At 40.1% G+C, this 19,268-nt stretch overlaps 1 protein-coding gene across 6 annotated transcripts in view; it reads left to right on the top strand.

Moving 5' to 3' along the window:
- The first annotated feature begins 11,646 nt into the window (after positions 1-11,646).
- The window catches only part of LOC129725164 (phospholipase B1, membrane-associated-like), a 41,748-nt gene continuing 34,126 nt past the window's right edge, over positions 11,647-19,268 (top strand). The window contains exon 1 of one of the 6 annotated variants that reach the window (XM_055680663.1): positions 11,647-11,786. The gene's annotated coding sequence lies outside the window, so the exon portion shown is untranslated. Of the gene's footprint in view, positions 12,078-19,268 lie in introns of all 6 variants that reach the window. The other 5 variants (XM_055680665.1, XM_055680664.1, XM_055680660.1 and 2 more) reach the window with 5 other exon arrangements.

The raw sequence follows: 19,268 nt of genomic DNA, 5'->3' as shown, positions 1-19,268 counted from the left end.
GGGTTTCAACAGTTATTGAGCATGAGCATGAGCATGATTGATCGCCCGCGGTTGCTACTCTGTTATTGACAGGTCAACGTAGCAACGCAGCTGTATCTACCCAGGGAACCAATTGATGATGTTTGGGGATTAACATACATTCTCAATGTGTAAAAACTGGTGACCTCATTTTTTTATTAGACAATACCAGCTCCGGCCGCATCCAAATGCAGATCAAATAGGGAATGTGTATAGGAATATGATGACATGATACTCACTTTGATGGAAGCCGAGAACACCTCTGCACTTCCACGAGAAATCACTGGTAGGTTGGATAAAAGGGTAGGGTTTGCAGCATGGTTCGTTTTGGTAAACGGTGCGCTACCATCGATTCTCTCGTACCGTATCACGTCTTTTAGGACAGCCACCGACGACGTCGACGATCACGATAGCATTAATATTCCTAACCAGGCTTGTAAACGGTCACCATTTTCATTTGATCTCGCTTCCTTAGCGTGCGTCACAGTCGGCTTTCGCTCGTAAATGTAAAATAACCAAACCATCGCCGCTCAGCTCACAGAAAGAAGAGGATAGTCAAACGACACTCGCGTATCAAAGAGATGCACACTGTCCATCGTTTAGCGATGTTATTTCGGCCTATTTCTGTCTACTTCGTTCATTTATGTTGAGAAATAATGTTACAAGATCAATGATATAAATAATTTCCAGAATACACGCACTCAATGTGCGTAATTCTCATTTCTAGGAAAAATGTCATAATACGTTTGAGAAAAACAATGTCGTGATGGCGATACTCATTTGACATGTTTGTTTAAGAATGTATTCAGACAGCGAGCCTTGGTAGCGTCAGAGGAAGGAGAAGACGATTATCGCAGTGAAAAGTGGTTCTACCGTGACCATTTCGGAGCCTGTTCGTAACCGATATCCACAAAAGTTCTCGCATAATACACTCGAAGGACTGGAAATTTAACGATTAGTTAGGCCAGACAATATCTTTCAAATCGCATCCACGACCATAATCGCAATATGAATATACAAGCAAATCGGAAGGTTATTACGTTCTGCTGCCTTACATAATTTTCGCCAATTGAACGTATCGCACTATACTACGCGTTTCAGCTCCAGCAAGTGTTATTTTATTGATTGATTTTATTGATTGAACTTAAGTCAAACCCTATTGAACAACCGTACGTCGAACGCGAATAGATGACAATTATACCACTGGGAAACATATTAAAAAGCATTGTTGTCAACCATGAAATGATGGATTATGCGCTCGGGAAACTACTCGGGAAATTTTTTTATACTTAATTAATCGTAATTGTAAAGGTAATCCTGAACGTGTTGAAGAACCTCGCTAACGTAGGTAGGAATAAGCTAAGTATCCTAATGAATTCAAAAACTGGCAAATTTCCATGTATCCAAAGCCCGTAAATTTCAAAAACGAAATATTGCATGAGTTATTTTTTAAATGCAAAAATTGTCAATATCGGAATACAACCAGCATAGATTCGTAACACGCAGACTTACGAGACACCAAATAATCACTCAAAAGTTGAATATATGTAACAGTATTTTTCAAATGCTAGAAAAATCATAAAACTTGACGAGATACCCACAAAACTATGCCTTGTGTTTAGTTTGCTAAATGTTGAAAATATCATAAAGATAAAAAAATAAAAAAGATAAAGAGAAGTTCAGAGTTACCCCTCAAATATAAGAATGCCATGGAACAAATTCTTATATTTGAGTGGTAAAGTGTAAGAAAGGTAGCAGGTTTTTTAATTTTTTTTAATGTGTTTCTTGCTACATTTCTGCCAAATGTGCCAGATATGCTTTAGAAAGGTCTGCAATAATTCAAAATTAGAAAGAATCTGCTTAAGATCCAAAAGAAAAACCGCAAATATCTGCATTTGAATAAACTGTATATAAATAATCTGTACACGAGCCCGTGTAACCTGCGATCTGCGGACAAATCCACACATCTAGCAAGCAGCTGTAGTTTGCAACTACTGCTCAAAACAAATCTATCATCGACCACGCTACGAAAGCAAAATCTGCAACACAACGCACACCAACATCAGTTACCTCACACAACACCCTCACTCGTTTATTAGATCATAGTACCCCTGTAAGTCAGAGAACCGACAAGGCACCCACCGTCAAGGCAACCGTCAACATCAAAACAGACGAGCTGTATAACATTTGGCGTGGCAGCCGCCCCATCGGCGATCCCCCCGCCGACCGTCCAACACACAGCCTCACTAATTAGATCACAAGGCCAGTTCGTCTGTGTATCTCTCACATAGTTATCAACTCAAGAGTTACCTGTTGAATGCAAAAACTAGTAAAGTTCCATGCATTCAAAGTCATAAAAAATTTTAAAATGCAGATACACTTTTTCCTCAGAACAATACGCATAAATGTATATTAAACCGAGCAGAGTTCCAACTCCATTTGAAAAATGCCAAACCAATCGCAATCAAAGTATGTTTCAATACCATAATTGTTTGAAAAAAGAAAGTTTATTTACGGAAATATTTATCCAAAAGCTAAAAAAATCATAAAATGAAATCCGCGATGCCATGAGACAATTCCAAATATCATGCGCCAAAAGTAAATTGTAAGGATTCTGTATACTAAAACTATCGATGTTAAAGCAAGACGCATATTTAACCATTTGATTAGAAATTTATGTGTGCCTATTACCTTTCATGAACACAATTCATCCATTCCATCTCTCATAAACTCTAATAGACAACAATATTCCACATAACCGCACAATATGAATCTCCAGGAAAGCACCCTACACAAGTAAACTATTTTTCCTATTTGGACAATCAATCAATTACACAATCATTTAGGAACAATAAAAACAGTACGCTACGTCGCTGCGCAAACTATTAACTACGCGGTACCCCGTGGCATAAAAACCATATTCGAACGCGAACCATTTAGAAATAAAAAACTTTCCAAACGCGGATGTCGAACCGACCGCGCTGATAAGTTAACCTACCTGACTATTCTCAGTTGCTTCTACTTGTGGTCTTGTGGGAGAAAAAAGAGTAAAACATTTCGAGACTCATCGCATCGCACAATTTGACTTGCAAAAAAATAGCACTACTGGCAACCGAAAAGCTACCACACTTCGTGCACCCAACAGATCACACTTTTACACTTCTGCCCAAGTGCGCTGAAAACCACTACACACAAAGCCTATGCATTCTCGGAATGATCGACATAAAAACATATACTCATCTGTATCCTGTTGATGATGACTATGCCACGAAACAAGCGCCAACTAGCACCTAGCATCACAGCAGACACCACAGCGCAACTCTGCTCTCTCCGCTCTTCAAGTATTGCCTTTCTTTTCGTAAACAACACCATGCAGTCCATTTGCGCATGTCCATAATGAACCGCTAGTTAGCGCGACGCACAAAGTATGCACTCACACTCACGCAACTTAGCTTGCCTTGCAATTGTCAATTTTAATGCGTGGATAAATAAATAATCACTCCCACGCAAGGAACACTATGTTTTTCATTAAACCTTCACTTTTCTCACATAAACGAAGCACCACAGAGCACATCTTTACACCTTTTAGCAGGTTTGGCTAAATAATTCAATAATAAATTAAAAACCTAAACAAAGAACTTTCAGGGCACGTGTTATCAAATAGCTGTGATCTTGCTCCCGGTTTTCAACAGTTATTTCTGCGAAAGTGCACTTTGAGAGACCGCCTAATCTTTTTTCAACACTGTTTGCTCGCGGGATATGCGGAGAGCTCGTGAAGAGTCTACCCACAACAATACTTTATCACAGGCATCCACAAGATGCCTTTTTGGCGCAGCGGGACGATGTAGAATGGACAAGCTGTTCACCTTGAGACAGATTCTCGACAAGTTTCAAAACCACAACTTGCAGACACGTCATATGGTTATAAAATTCAAGGCGGCGTACGATTCAGTGAAAAGCAACAAGCTGTGGCAGATTATTCTTGAACATGGTTTCCAATAAAAACAATTAAGCAGATACGTGGCGCAAGCGCATGGAACACGAGCTGTACGAAGTATACATTACGCTGATATTGTCAAGCTGATCGAACACGGCGGGTTACAGTGGGCTGACCACGTAGCATGTCCGAAGGAAAAATTATATTCTGCAGAGATCTGAATAGAGACCGACCACTTCAAAGCAGACCCCGCACGCGATGGATGTGTGCTGTCGATTCCTGAATGTCTGAACAATAGGGATATCGAGTTTTGTGGACGCGTACTCTAGATTCGGTGTATGATCTCTACAAAAAAGTAAGTAAGTAAGCCTTATTTCTTTAGCTCATTACTCGTGGCACATAGCTCGGTATATAACCCGGCTGAAACCAACCGACAGCGACACAGAATGCAATTGCTTGCGATCCAGTATCTTTACCGGCTGAATGCTGGAATCATTGAAACGGCCGGTGTCAGCCTGTAGCAGGTTCTCGAGAGTCAAACTCGAGTTCGTAACCACACCGTTGATTTGTACGCGAACGAGAATGTACACGAGGTACTCTCGCGCAAAAAGCTTACAAGCAGCAATCTCGTTTGTTTGCTTGAGGCTGAACACCGAAACACGCAATTTATTCGGGCGAAGTGTGGAGATTTTGGGAACGACTGAGCAAAGTTTGGGTAGACAACTGTGCATTAGGGTGGGACAAAAAATAATTTCTAGCTCCCATGCACTTTTCGTGTTCCTTATGGGTCTTATAACAACCGTGTAACTTTTCAGATCGATCGGTGGAACTATATTTTTGCGCCCGATTTTTAAAGTTTCCTTGCGATTTTACATGGGAAAATCCATTTTTTAAAAACTTATTCTCTAGAGATGTCCAGTTGGCTCCTAAAAATATATCGTAACATGATATTTGTTGAAAATTTTTCTAGAAAAATTTCTTCTGAAGACCGTAAGGCGCTAAGATGCTTGTAGAAAAAGTAATTCACTCCAAAATGATTGAATGTCTGACGAATGGCTCACTATTGAATTTTACTAGCAATACTGCTGCAGCATGCTGCTGTTATCGATATATTTTTAGGAGCCAACTGGACATCTCTAGAGAATTAGTTTGGAAAAAGTGAAGTTTCCCATATAAAATCGTATGGAAACTTTGAAAATCGGGCGCCAAAAAATATATTTTCACCGATCGAACCGAAAAGTTACACGGTTGTTAAAGGACCCATAAGGAACACGAAAAGTGCATGGGAGCGAAAAAATAACACCATCGCTTTTTTCCCATATTACGGTGTCCCAGTCTATTGTGCATTGTTGTTTTTTTTCTTTCGGCCAAAAAAACACTACCCACGGTCCTGTTGTTCCTTCCGGATACTGTTTCACGGGATGGGTCTGTTAATGTGGGGCACCAATTGTTGCTCCCGGTAGTATGTGGCCGGGAGAAACAGACGAAGGGATCAGGGTTACCCCCGACAAGTCATTCTCTTCAAACACGCACTCATAATCCCAATCACCAATGCAGTAGAAGAAAAACTACCTAGATTCTGAAGCCGCTCTCCTACACAACAAGCGCAAGGGTGATGCCAATCTCAGTCGCAAAGACCAGTTCTGCACACAAAATTGAAAAAAAAACAAGAAAAATGTGATGATGTGCTTCTTTTGTCTCTGTGAAAATTTATTTCCTTTAAACAGATTCACTAATTTACTGCTACATGGAAATAATGGACGTTGCTGGTAGACTAACTTACTAAAAGTAAAGCCTTGGTACTACACTCCGATTCGGAACTCGATTTTCTGTTTATTATACACAGACTTCGCAGCCAACTGTTAAGTGTACAGGACATTTGCGGGGCTAGCACTACGATCCTATTGACACTAACAGTCTCTCCCGAACCGAGACCCGAACCTACGACGACTGGCTTGTACTACTACGGTTGTGTATTTGCATTAATGTTGTTAGCAATGCGTTGTATTTTTTGGATCGATAATTAAGATTCTGTTTTAATTTCAGATTGCTCGTACTCTCAGAAATTGCAAATTATTTGCACTTCTAGTAGGATAAGTGCAAATTTTCGCTAAGGAGAATGTCGTGAACAAACATATTAGTTCGCAGATTGCAAAGGCCATTGATAGGAAGAATATTATAAGAGTTATCGGAATACAGTTCCAAAGTAGGAAATAACAATCGTCCATTAAATAAAATTTTCGAACATTTTGAAACGTTTCAAGTTTTGCTAAGGAGTATTTGCAAACCCGTCCGTAGGCGATGATGAGATGGATAAGCACGAATGAATATAGACAAAGTAAAATTTCAAAAGAATGCTACGTGACAGAAAGTAACGTACTCTGCGCAGTACTACATATAGCAATACGCATACGATACTATGACCTTGATGAAATATCCCAAATTCCACACGATAGTTGACACTATCGAAAGCGTGGTATAGATTGTAACTGAACACGACGAGAGTTCAACTTGATTACTGACTCTCTAGGAAAGCACATACTTCAACTACTAATGAAAATCAGCAGCACTGCTTTTTGAAGTGCACAATCAATCAGCTCGTAAATAAAACTAATTTTAGTGATGTTAAAAACACTATGGGATCGAGTGATAGTGAAAGTGTTTTTCGAGATGGCAGTTTAATGATTTTTTTTTACTTCTGAAATTGTGCTTCATTCTTTGGAAGTCAACGTCAAGTGGTAAGAAACGAGGATCATGTAGAGTTTTAAATCTCCCTCATGAAGACTTGCTTGAAAGCTTGTATGCATGCAAAGTGAACAAATTTTGCTGCTGTTTCCACCGCAAAAGATGAAAATGTAATGGAAATAAATATTGATTTTTCCTGAATATTAAATTGGACATTGAATATCTATAATTTTTGTCTTTTGATTTTTAATTTATGATTATTATTATTATTAGTTGAATTCTCTCTTATCTATTCATGGCTTCCTTATCATCTAGCCGCTCATTTATTCTTTGAATGAAATATGAAATGATCTTTAAATGCAGGTCAATTCATTTAATAAAGATGTATCAAATGAATTGAAAATCGGAAAAAATCATAAAGTTTGAAAGATTCTATCATCAGTTCGAGGTGGGGCCTACCGAGAATGACTGCGGGATGTACACGCAAAAGTCGGATGGTGCCCAGTACAAAGTTGTGCGTTTTTAGCGCAATTGTTGATGCAGTTTGGAACCAGTACATTGATTACGTGTTGGGCATAACGCAAATCATGCTCGTTTTTTAATGCATTTGGCAGCTTCAATCTACTACACTTACAAAGTTTCCACTGGTGCTATTATCGTCATGTTGATTTGTATCGGTATTAATAATGTTTTTCAGAAGGTTGCTCACGCTGAAACAGTGCAGCCAGTAATCAATACTGATAATTTGGGACTGACTAGATTAATGAAAATTTTAAAACATCATTGAATCATTAACAATAAAAAAGACCTTAAGTTTGTTCAAAACTTTCTGCATTTAACTATGACTCTGGTGTTGTTATATATGATTCCACGTTACTGGCACCAGCGTCACTAAGTTTTGTGGGGGAACCTAACTCGATGAAGGTTGCTTTGGCTGCAGAGTATTATTAGGGATGAGCAAGTCGTTCATATGAACCGGCGCACGAAAATGAAGCACGGTTTTCCGAGCGCCCCAAAATGATCGTTCGCCCGAAATTGAAGTTTACCGGAGTATTACGATTCAATGTATTCGCAGTACAACTGTTGCGTTATGTTTTTTACATATTTTTTGTGTGATTTTAGTGCAAAATTTGTGCGAATCAGGGAGACACATTGATTGTACAAGACGTGTACTGCAAGTAATCAGTTACTCTATGAAGGGTCGGTAGATCTAACCCAGTTTAGATCCCGAAAGAAATCAGATAGTTGCAGCGATAAAAGATAGCTGCAATTGTTTTTTTTTTATCATAATGTCATTGCCAGACAGTAGAATCTACAAATTAGGTTATCCACGAATCAAACCATTTCTTGATGTCTTCATATGAGCAAAACTGCTGATCAGCTAGTCCATGTGCCATCGAATGAAACAAATGATAATCGGTCGTTGTGCCGATCTCGGGAATATGGCGAGTGCGGTTGTACTTCCCATTTGAGTGTTCCTATATAAGTTTTAACGGCTTTGGCAGTATGACGTCGAGCATTGTCATGTAGTAGAACCACTTTTCCGTGCCTCTGCTCTTATTGTGGCCGTTTTTTGCATAGTGCTCTACTTAAAAGCATGATTTGAAGTCGATAGTAAATAACACCGCTCATAGTAGTCTCATAGTAAATAACACCGACCTAGTCCCACCATATACACGGCATAACTTCCACAGCGTGCGTAATCGACCGCGCCGACGGCATAAAATATGAACGAGAAGTCTCCATGACTTTCTTTTCATTGAATTGCTGTGATGAATCCATTTTGCATCTCTCGTTTCGATGAAATGAAAGAAACCCTTTCTTTTTGCCGCTGGAGCAGTTGTTTACTGACAAAAAATAGACCGCTTAAGGTCTCCTTGCCACAATTCATAAGAAATGGAAGTTCCTTGTTTTTTATTCAATCCCAAAGCATGCATTCGCCTGGAAATGATTTGGCGAATGACTGTTAATACCGAAGGCTGTTCCTGTGTTTGGCATGGATCCTAATCGAGCAATTCTTCCAGGTTTCCGGCCTTTTTCACGTGGACATTTGTCAAAATTACTACCTTTAAAGCGACGTAACTAAGATGGGCACGTTGATTCACTTGGAGCAGCATTTCCGTAAACTTTTAATAACTCTCGATACGCTTCAGCTACCGTTTTCTCTGGATGAAATGAGGAAAATAACACTTACCGCAAATGGTGATTATTTGGCAAAAAATCGGACCTTTTTACACAACCAAAAGTATGTGAAGCCACAATTAAATTACTAACGTGTTTCAGATATATCAAAATCAACCAGCAACTACTGGCGCCATCTATTGACAAATAGCGAGAACTTAGTTGCGCATCTAATAATGTTTGTTAAAGATCAATTTCTAATGCATTTCCCGATACTTCAGCAATTCGCAAAAGCAAAAGATTGTTGTATGCTTTGGTGCCCATTAGGAGAATTTTCGCTTATACTAACAACTAGACTAACATTACATTAATACATTAATCGATTATGATATATAAAGCTAGTAGGGTTATAACATGTGGTCTCAGTATGCAGGCTAATACGTTGATCGTGCGGTATGCGTTGAATATTTTGAAACTCAGTTCGGAAAATAGGTTCGATTGGTGGGTTAAAACTGATGCTCAGCTGATTTTTTTCTTGCAGTATTTTTCTTACAGTATTTTAGTTGCGAACATGGTCAAAATCGCATTTTTCTGATATAATCCAAGATGGCTGCCAAATTCAAGATGGTGGCCAAAACTCTGATCACTTCAAATGAAAGCCTTATCATTCCTCTTTACAGAAAAATGCTACTTGTAGTATTCGAATCAGGTGAAATACCTCATTGGATCCGTGAATAGATCAAGTTTTCTGAACCAATCTGTGGGTAAAAAGCTGACATTAACGCAAACAGGTTTTTCAACCGCAAGTTAGAACTTTACGCGGAGAAAAATCTCGTCCAAGGCAAGGTGGTAGATCAGATGATTTATTACATATCTTCTCCCATTAGGCCATCTCTTGTGGTAAAGTTCAAGGTGCAGCTAATTGTGCAAAATTAATGTGCGATTCAATTTCGCTGCACACATTTCTCGCGCCACAAACAGCATCACGCTGCCGAAACAGTCACACTTTTATAGTTCGAGAATTATCAGTGTTAAAGTAAAACTGGTGCTGAAACTACACAAGTTCTTTATTTCTTGCTACGTGCTAGGAAGATCAAAAATGTGAAAATCGATAAACTAGAAACATACTGTAGCAAGCCACTTACGTATTTACCATCAATCCGCACGCGGAAAGACAAGCAGATGCGGAATGCCACACACTGTGGCTAGAAGTATTACAGCAGTGGTTTCAAGATGTGAAGTGATAGGCAATCTGAAGCAACTGATCGCGCCGCATTTAATTATTTCATCAAATGTAAATACCGCACAAGTTTGACAGTCGACTTCAAAAATCGAAACTCTATTAATTTTGATTATATTGACACTTGTAGGATTTTCCCAAAATCGTTTCATAAGCTGCGCAATCGTGCAACGGGTAAACAATGTGACCATTAAATCAGAAACAACTCGTAATGACGTCTGTTATGATCGTACACTTTCCGGACAAAATAGTGCTAAGTTGTAAACTTAATTAAATCCGTCAGCAGCGTAATAAAACTGATGCTTTCCCGTTCACTTTTTATTCACATTCAATTTTGTAAAGCAATAGTTAGGTACCGACTATAGAAATGCGATAAAAATTACGCAGAAAGGCAGTGAGAATGCTTTGATCTAATTTTTAATTAAAAATATTCCCATAGCCGTGCGAACGGGGAGGATTTTCGGGAGTTCAAACCCCTTCTGGGTTGAATTAAGAAAAATTAAAAATCATCAGTTTTGCAGCCCGATACATTTAGTAACTTCGAGGTACTGCTAAATAATTCAAAAAGGTTGTTTTCAACAATCTTTATCGAAAAGCTAAGATCAACATGCCAGGATGTTCCAGTGCTAGTTTATGTTTTTGTAACAGAATACAACAACACTTACGTACACCCAATAAAATGCTTAAAACTATGCCGTGTGACTACAGTATTATGTGAGCGGGGGCCTAGCGTGGTTGGTAACGTCTCCGTCAACCACGCTCGACGCCTGGGTTCGAATCCCACCGCCGACATAGGTGTTGATGGTTGTGAGGTGGCGTGATCCACTCACAACCAACCCAACTGGTCTAGATTGAATTCTAGCCGACACCGGGAGAATAAAAAAAAAAATACAGTATTATGTGTTCCAGTAAGTTCTTGGCAAATTTCATCTTTTCAATAAGCATTTTCACAGTCCAGCACAAATCAATTTCTAAATCGTGGATCGTAGCTGCAAACTAGATCTGGTCCGGTTGACTATGCTTTCATCTTACGAAACCATGACTGGATGATAGAGTATGGAATAGTGAGATTTTTCACTCAGGCGAAAAAAGCCAGCCCGGTTGGTCTGTGCTTTTTTTTCAGACAGTTTCGGACTGATTGAAATCAACCAACGAATACTGACAAAAGCTCTCATTTTTTTCTATGTAACTCGTATTAATAAGCAGTTCTGTATAACTTTCAGTTGTGAAATCATTTTTTCCATACTTTTGTTTTGCTCATACCAAGCTCGTTTCGATAATAAAAATCCGAAGGTCGAACAGTTTGTGTTGTAAATATCAACTCGAGTAATAACCACCGTTATTTTGTGGTTCGGAGGATGTCCTTCCACTGCAGCCACAGCCAAAGGCAAAACAGCCGTTATCTATGAACGACTCAATTCCGAAACCGTAACCCGCGAAACCGTCTCCAACCACCGGCGAAACCATAAAGCACCTCACACGCGATGGGGCGCTAGCAACATCAACCGAGACGCCGCTAGGTAGAAGAAAGCCGCAGTCCTACCCGCAAGAAGCGGCAGCAAACTGTGGCTTTGGTTGCCCCCCTGAACGCGACCGTACGGACGACGGTTCTCTCATTGCGCACCGAGGTACATCGATCGCGGTACCTGATTCAGTCGCAGCCGCGATTTGATAGCAAACGGACGCGCTTGGCCAGTGGATTCGGGCCGGGAGACGACGGATGCGCGCGAGTGGCTCCAGTTTCGTCACCGTTAATAATCCGGACGTTTCGTGCGTGTATTTGGTGTAAGTGGGCTGCAAATTTGGATCAAGTGCCCCATTGTCCCAGTGCCCGCTGGTGGCCACAGTCAGTGTCACAGTTCGAGAGTAGCGGTGGTCAAATTCTGCTGCGGGCGTGTCAAGCGGTGCGTAGGAAGACGCACTTTGGGACCACTCGAGTGACTCCATAGGATCGGTGCGATTGTGTAATGTCGAAAAATTTTAACAAATCGTGAGAATAATTGGTCTGCTGTCTATTGTGTGTAAAACTGCGGCGCCATGTTCCATTGGGTGCCCGAGATTACCTACTAAGTGCAGGTTGATGAAGTGTGTGATACAATAGCTATACTGCCCATCGATTTGAGCATCTATGTAACAACCATTCAGCGAAACGATTTTAGATCGTGGCATACAGAAAAAGCAAAACTTTGGGATGGGTCGTTTCTCAGAGGCTTAACTCTTGTTTAAAGCAAACTGACGAGTTTTGTTGTACAGGTTATCGTTACGCTCTCTAGCCAATTTCGGAAATCTACAATTCTAATTACGCTTACTCATAATAAACACGCTTTGCTGTTGAAGTTTGAACCCATAGATAGCAGGAAATTTCGAGCTACAAGAGTCCTATGTTGTTTTTGTTGACCTCTGTGTCAAACCAAAATTCGTTTTGATCCCAGACAATCACGCATTTCAATCTATTATTTTATGGAAACAAAACACCAATTGACAAAAATAGTGGAAAGATGTGAAAAAATCAAAGAATTTTCAAGGTTTTTTTTTTCTTGACTCAGAAAGACTACGTATCTGAAACATTGATCGATTCTTTGCATCGCCGGTACATGCCTAGAGAAATTTGGGAGTGTTTCTTTAGTGGGAGCTGAGATTTCTACGCTTAAAATCGCGAAGTTAAAAGAAACCTAGCCTCTAAATTGCATGTAAAAAAGCAATCACCTTAAAACAAGTTAACTAGAGGATCAATTTGAATACGACAGCAATGAATTATGCTGTCAGCGGAAAGCACACGATTAAGCTTTTGAATCTAAAATATTATCCTGTTTGTATTATTGGTAGCCGAATGGTTAAAGATTCCCCTTTGACTTGCGTGAGCTCGAATCTCAGTGGAATCCGGGCCATTCAATGTCAATAGACTCAAGTATGAATTTATTCCTTGGCTCCTCACTAGTTCTTCTTTCTCGTTGAATTCTACAAAACCTCGACGACTTCTTCTTGACAAAAACAAGTCCCTCTTGCAGCAAAACTGAACTGAGGGAAATTTGGTCGTAATATCTTTAGGGAATTGTTTCGCCCTTGCAGTTGGTTTCGAGATAAATGATTGTGAGTGAGTGACCATACAGCAAAAATATATAATATTCTTACATACATCTATTAAAAACCTTTTGATTTTCTCCAAATAAAAGCAATTTATATATGAATCATCTTTATAAATCATAGAACTACAACTTCATTTCAAGAATTTTTAATTCATAACATTTTCTTATATTAAATGTAAGCATCTACAAATTGATATTTGGTCCCCGTGGCTCTGTGGTTAGCAATGTAGATCGGCTAGCTTTCCTACACGGTTGTGATATCGGGTTCGATTCACGATCAGGTCGAGGATCTTTTCGGGCTGGAAAAACTTTCGACTCAGCACTGGGGCACGGTTTAACGGTGTACGCAACCACGGTGGCAGCAACCATTGCACACTGGAAAAAAGGAACTCAAATTCCCACTAATCAGAAGCTGCTGGGCTGCCAACCCGAAATATAGTATTTTTATGTAAAATTGGAAGATAAATCGATTGGTGATATTTTCATTTTGTGCCGGGCACGGCAAAGGGTCTATACACTAAAGTCACTTTTTACGCGGGAAATACGTGCCGCGTGAAAAAAAAACGTAAATTCCGGAATCCGCGTAACAAACGAACCCCGCGTAAATTCCGGAATTCGAGTGAAGAGAAACCGAAATCCGCGGAAAAAAAAATACCGCGTAAACTCCGGAATCCGCGTAAAAAAACCTCATAAACTCCGGAATCCGCGTAAAAAAACCACGTGAATTCCGGAATCCGCGTAAAAAAGGCGTGTTATCCACGTAAAAAAATGCGTAGAAAGCGACCTTAGTGTATCTCTAAAAAAACGCAAAAATAGGGTGAAAAGAGGTGATAACGACCACTTCCCATGCCCTGCCCAAAACAAAACCATCACCAATCGAATTGTTGACCAATTTTACATAAGAAATGCTATAATTCAGGTTGCCAGTCTAGCGGCGATTATTTAGTGGAAAAACCGGAGCCCACAATTCCACTCAATAACCGCCGCTGGGCTAACAACCTGAAATTTAGAATTCCTTATGTAAAATTGGTCAACAAATTTATTGGTGATGATTTCATTTTGTGCAGGGCATGGGAAATGGTCTATTTTGCCCCTTTTCACTCTATTTTTGCGTATTTTTGGAAGTATAACCCTTTCCCGTACCCCGCACAGAACGAAAATATCACCAATCGATTTATTGACCAATTTTACATAAGAAATGCTATCTGAAATACAGCGGCTTCTAATTAGTGGCAATTTGGGTCCATTTTTTCCCAGTGTCCATTACCTGCTGAATCTCTTTTACATTTCAGCGAAGCAATTCCCGACAGATTACAACGGTGTCTATCCAAGAAAGGCTACGAATTGCGAAACGAACAAAATGCTTTCGCAGCCTCTCAACCTATATTGTCTGGTATGGCACCCACACTACAGTTGACGATTCCACAATCGATCTTACTAACGCTGAATGGAACGATTTAAGGAAATTACCATTAGTGAAATCCCTAGTAACAATATTGGTTTTATCAAAGTTTTATAGCGCCTAATACAGCCAAAACAGCGCTATAAAACTTTGATAAAACTAGTTTTGTTACTTGGGAATCTTTAGACACCTGCATAAGAAATCCTAACTGACGACTTGCACAGTTAATAATGTTGACTACACGCAAAAGTTGGAGTGTGCGTAACCAAATCATTTATGAGCTAAATTAGCGCATTTACTGATTAAAATTGGAACCAGTACAATGCATGTGCATTGAGCATAACGCATTTGATGCTCTAGCGTATTTTGAAAGTATTGCGCAGCTGCAAACCACTACACTTATAAAGCATCAGCCGATGTTCAGAAGGTTGGCATCGTTAAAACAGTGCAACCAGCAAACAATACTGATAAGTTGGGTACTGACTCCATCGAAGAAATTATTGCCTGATCGATTCACTTTCATGAATCAGGTCATTTGAAAACATCATTCAATCATTAACAATAAACAAAATCATGGGATTAGTCCAAAACATTTTGCATTTAATTATGACTCTGGTTTCATTCACATGCATTCGGTTCTGCGTTACTGGCACCAGCGTCAATAACTTCCGCGGCAACAAGGCTCGCTATTGGCTGTTTCGGTTGCTGACGATTCTTAGGGATGCACGAGACGTTGATACGCACCGGCTCGCGAAAGTAAAGAACGGTTTTTTGAGCGCCTCGAAACTGATCGTTCGCCCGAAGCCGAAGTTTACCGAGACATTACGATTTTTGTGTATATGATACATATTCTGATTTTGATCTCTGTCAATGTATTCCTTGTACAACTTTTGCGTTATGCGTATTACGCATTGGTTGTGCGAAGTCAGAGTAAATTCTGTGCGAATTGAAAGGACACATTGGATGATTAAAGCTTGAACTTTTGCGTGCAGATGCGGCCCAGAAGTAAATTTATCGTCAAGTCTTACCCCAAAATCATCAATTGACACGAGCTAGAGGAGTACATCCGATTGTATAAGTAGGTTTTATGGGATTACTACATCGATGAAATTACGGTACATTTCGGGACACTGACAGTCATTAGGTTTTCTATTGACATCAATCCTGAATAATATCCAACACTTTAAACAGCTCTTGGCAATCGAAAAATTTGTCAACGACCATAGAAATCTTCAGATCATCATCATAGAATAACTAACCTTCCCTTCCAAGACGTGCTGCGACAATGATTATGAACAAAACGAAAAGGAGCGGTGAAAGATTACTTCCTCGGGGAACGCCGGATGTATTTGTAAATTGTAGGGACTTGTAGGATCTCAGTTTGACCGTTAGGCTTTTATCACTGAAAAAATGTTAGCATCTACGACATGGCAAAGCAAATTTTGCAGTCCTACGTGAAAAAGGCATTGTTTATAAAAATAATGCACATTTTAAACAGTCGCGTTCAGCCGAATTGTACTTTCAGGCAAAATCTATCTTTGACTAATGCATATTTTTTTCACAAGATTTAAGGTTCCATTCTTATTAAGTTATGGTGACCATCGGTCACCAATATTTTGATTGAAAAAATGGCAAAGAGTATTTGATCGAAACGAAACGAAATCCCATTTATATGTATTATGGGTGCAACTAAGTTCTCGCTATTAGCCAATAGATGGCATCAGCAGTAACAGGTGTTCGATTTTTGCACATCTAGAACGTGATGAACCACTAGGACATGTGATGAACAAATCGATTTGACACGTTAGTGATTTCATTGTGATGTCATATACTTTTAGTTGTGTGAAAATGTCTGATTTTGTGCCGAACATGCGTAGGAAGAATTACTTTTCTCATTTCAATCAAAGTAAACGACGGTTGAAGCGCATCGAGAGTTGAAAAAAGTTTAGATAAATGTTGCTCCAAGCGACACATACTTGGTTATTAGTTCCGTCGCTCTAGTTTCGATGTTGACTGTTCGAGTGAAGGAAGGCCAAAAACCTTTGAAAACGCTAAATTGCAGAAATTACTCGATGAGCACCAATTACAAATGCAGAAATAACCTGCTTTGGTAGTATGAGTTACCCGCAGAGCTATTTCCAAGCGTTTGCATGATTTGGGACGGATTGGACAACAAAGAACATAGGCTTCTTATGATTCGAAGTCAAGGGACGTTGAGCGTCCACTTGCCGCCTGTGAAAATGTGTGTTATCATAAGGGTATTGAAAATAAATTCATTACAGTAACCAAAAGATAAGACAAGGTCATGCTTCTACGTCGACTCGATCGGATATTTGCGCAGCGAAGGTTTGGTGGAACCCAGCTAGTGTTATTTATTATAAGAATGATTCTACTGCATGATAACGCTCGACCTCATACTAAAAAAGTCGTTAAAACATACCTAGAAACGGATGGAGCTGGGAGTTGCATAGCTACCAGGTTACAGAGTCCACTTTATCAGGCCAATGGTCAAGTCGTGGATTCGAACCTTAGTAAAATTAGGCTGACTTACTCTTAACAAAATAAGTCCCTCTTATAATAAAACAGGCTAGAAGGACGCCTCACGAAACTTCTCCGGGGAATTCTAATTGGCAATATTTGGTAGGAGGAACAAGGCTCGCTATAGAGGGTGTTCAATAAGTTCGAATACTCTTTAGAAGTGTGTTTAAAGTCTTAAAATACAAGATATTCTTTTCTTGATCTTTTTTTATTGAGGTAATGTTTTTGAGAACCTTTATGACACATTAGCTGGGAGTATCCACCTTTGGGCTGTGTTGCAAACGGCACGCGCCACGCCCATCGGCATCTCGTCCCAGAACTTGTAAATGAGCTTCTTATATTGGTCCTCACTTTATGTATGCTCTGCTTGGCCAGCATGTACGACATAAAAGTCCAAGGGATTGAGGCCAGGGGAGCTAGTAATTCACTATCGCCGACTAGGCACTTTGGAACTGCAGGATATTTATGTGGGATGAGGAGATGCTGGTCAACGTCGATGCCTACTGCCGACCATTTTGGACACTGTGCGGCTGTTGCAATCTCCTAACTGGTCTCGAGGTATGATGTTGGCCTATCAAGCCGGTCGGAGTGGGTTCGAGTCTCGGCTCGGGAGACACTGTTTAAGTTTCAGTAGGATCGTAGCACTAGCCCCGCAATTGAGCTGTGCACTAACAGTTGGCTGCGAAGTCTTTGTATATACAGGGTATCCGGATATTATCCATACAACAAAATAGTGTTAAAATTAGATTTTATTGTCGACTCAAAAACCAGCATACATAGTATATTATATCAATTTGTTTACAAGAAACAAGCGTTATTTGTTCATTTCAAAATGGCCACCCCGTGCTGAGATACACGCCTTCAAACGTCTCGGAAAGTTATCCTCGATGGCCGCAAGTTCTTCTGCAGTTATTTGCTCCCAATCCCTTGGAAGAGATGATTTCAGATGTTTTATTGATTTATGGGGTGTTCTGCAGGCTGGGATGTTTTCGAAATTTTTAATGATTTCGCCAACTTTCGGATGGATATTGTACATTTTCGCTTGATTCGTCGCCGGATTGTCTCGCGCATTTGTGGAGTCCGAACGGTGCGTTTTTTTCCTCTCCCGGTGCGATCATCTAGCGTTCCAAGCTCTTGGAATCATTTTATTGTATCACTCATAGTAGATTTTGCCATATTCAGGGTCTTCGCAATCACTAACACATTTTTTTTTTGACGAAACAGATCCGCGCAACGCATTCGGCTTCATTTTGCAGGAATTTGAAATCAGAACTGTATCAAACTTACTGCGTATAAAGTCAATAAATCAAGATACTATACCATACAGGTATGGTTAGTTTAATCCGTTTGGTTGTGTAGAGGCATGCTGTCAAAGTATGTACGGATAATTTGCGGACACCCTGTATAATAAACAGAAGATCGAGTTCCGATACGAATGTAGCAACAAGGCTTTGCTTTGCTTTTGCGGCTGTTGCAAGACTAAGAGTATCTCATCAGAAAACACGTACTCTTGACCTGCGTGCCTCTTCTTCGTTGTAGCCTCCGTTACTCCGTGAACCTTGCGTTTTATGGCGCGGTTTGTATCCCAGGTTCCACGTCATGATGGTGTGGGCAGTCCCGATCGATACATCCAGGTCAGCAGCGGTCTTCCGGATCGAGCAGTTCATATTTCGACGAACCCGTTCCCCGATGGCGTCCTCTGGATCTCTCACAGTACTTAGACAAGCCTGTCTTCTAGTACGTTACGGAACGTTGCAAAATGCGTCGGTTAGCCGATATATGAAGCTAAAGCTGACACCAATATCAATACAAATAATGCACATGATGCGCACCTGCACTACGATGAGAAGTTGTGTTCGAACTTATTGAGCACCCTGTAGTAGAGCAGGAGGCGTGCAAAATGAAAGATAAAATAATATTGCATACGAGCACGGATAAATTATAGGCATGCCACTTCTCAATAGCTTAGCTTAAGTCTGACTGTACATATCAATGGTTGCTACTCCGTGATGGGTCCGAGCCACTCAAGATGCACATTGAATCAACTGAAAGAACGACTGGGAGTGGTAATTCCTTCTCACTGTGCATCATTCAATGACCCGATTTTTTATAGACCAATAATGGCGCCGGCCACGTCCTTACAGTCAGGTGGGGATATCGTCGGTTTGTGCAACACCGGCACAACTCAAAAGTTTTCCATGTTGCAGTCAAATGATACCAAATATGATTAACATTTATTCC

The sequence above is a fragment of the Wyeomyia smithii genome, chromosome 2 (assembly GCF_029784165.1).
Source record: "Wyeomyia smithii strain HCP4-BCI-WySm-NY-G18 chromosome 2, ASM2978416v1, whole genome shotgun sequence".
NCBI classification, from domain to species: Eukaryota; Metazoa; Arthropoda; class Insecta; order Diptera; family Culicidae; genus Wyeomyia; species Wyeomyia smithii.
Note: the sequence above shows the minus strand (reverse complement) of the source record. Positions and strands in the feature narration are given on the sequence as shown.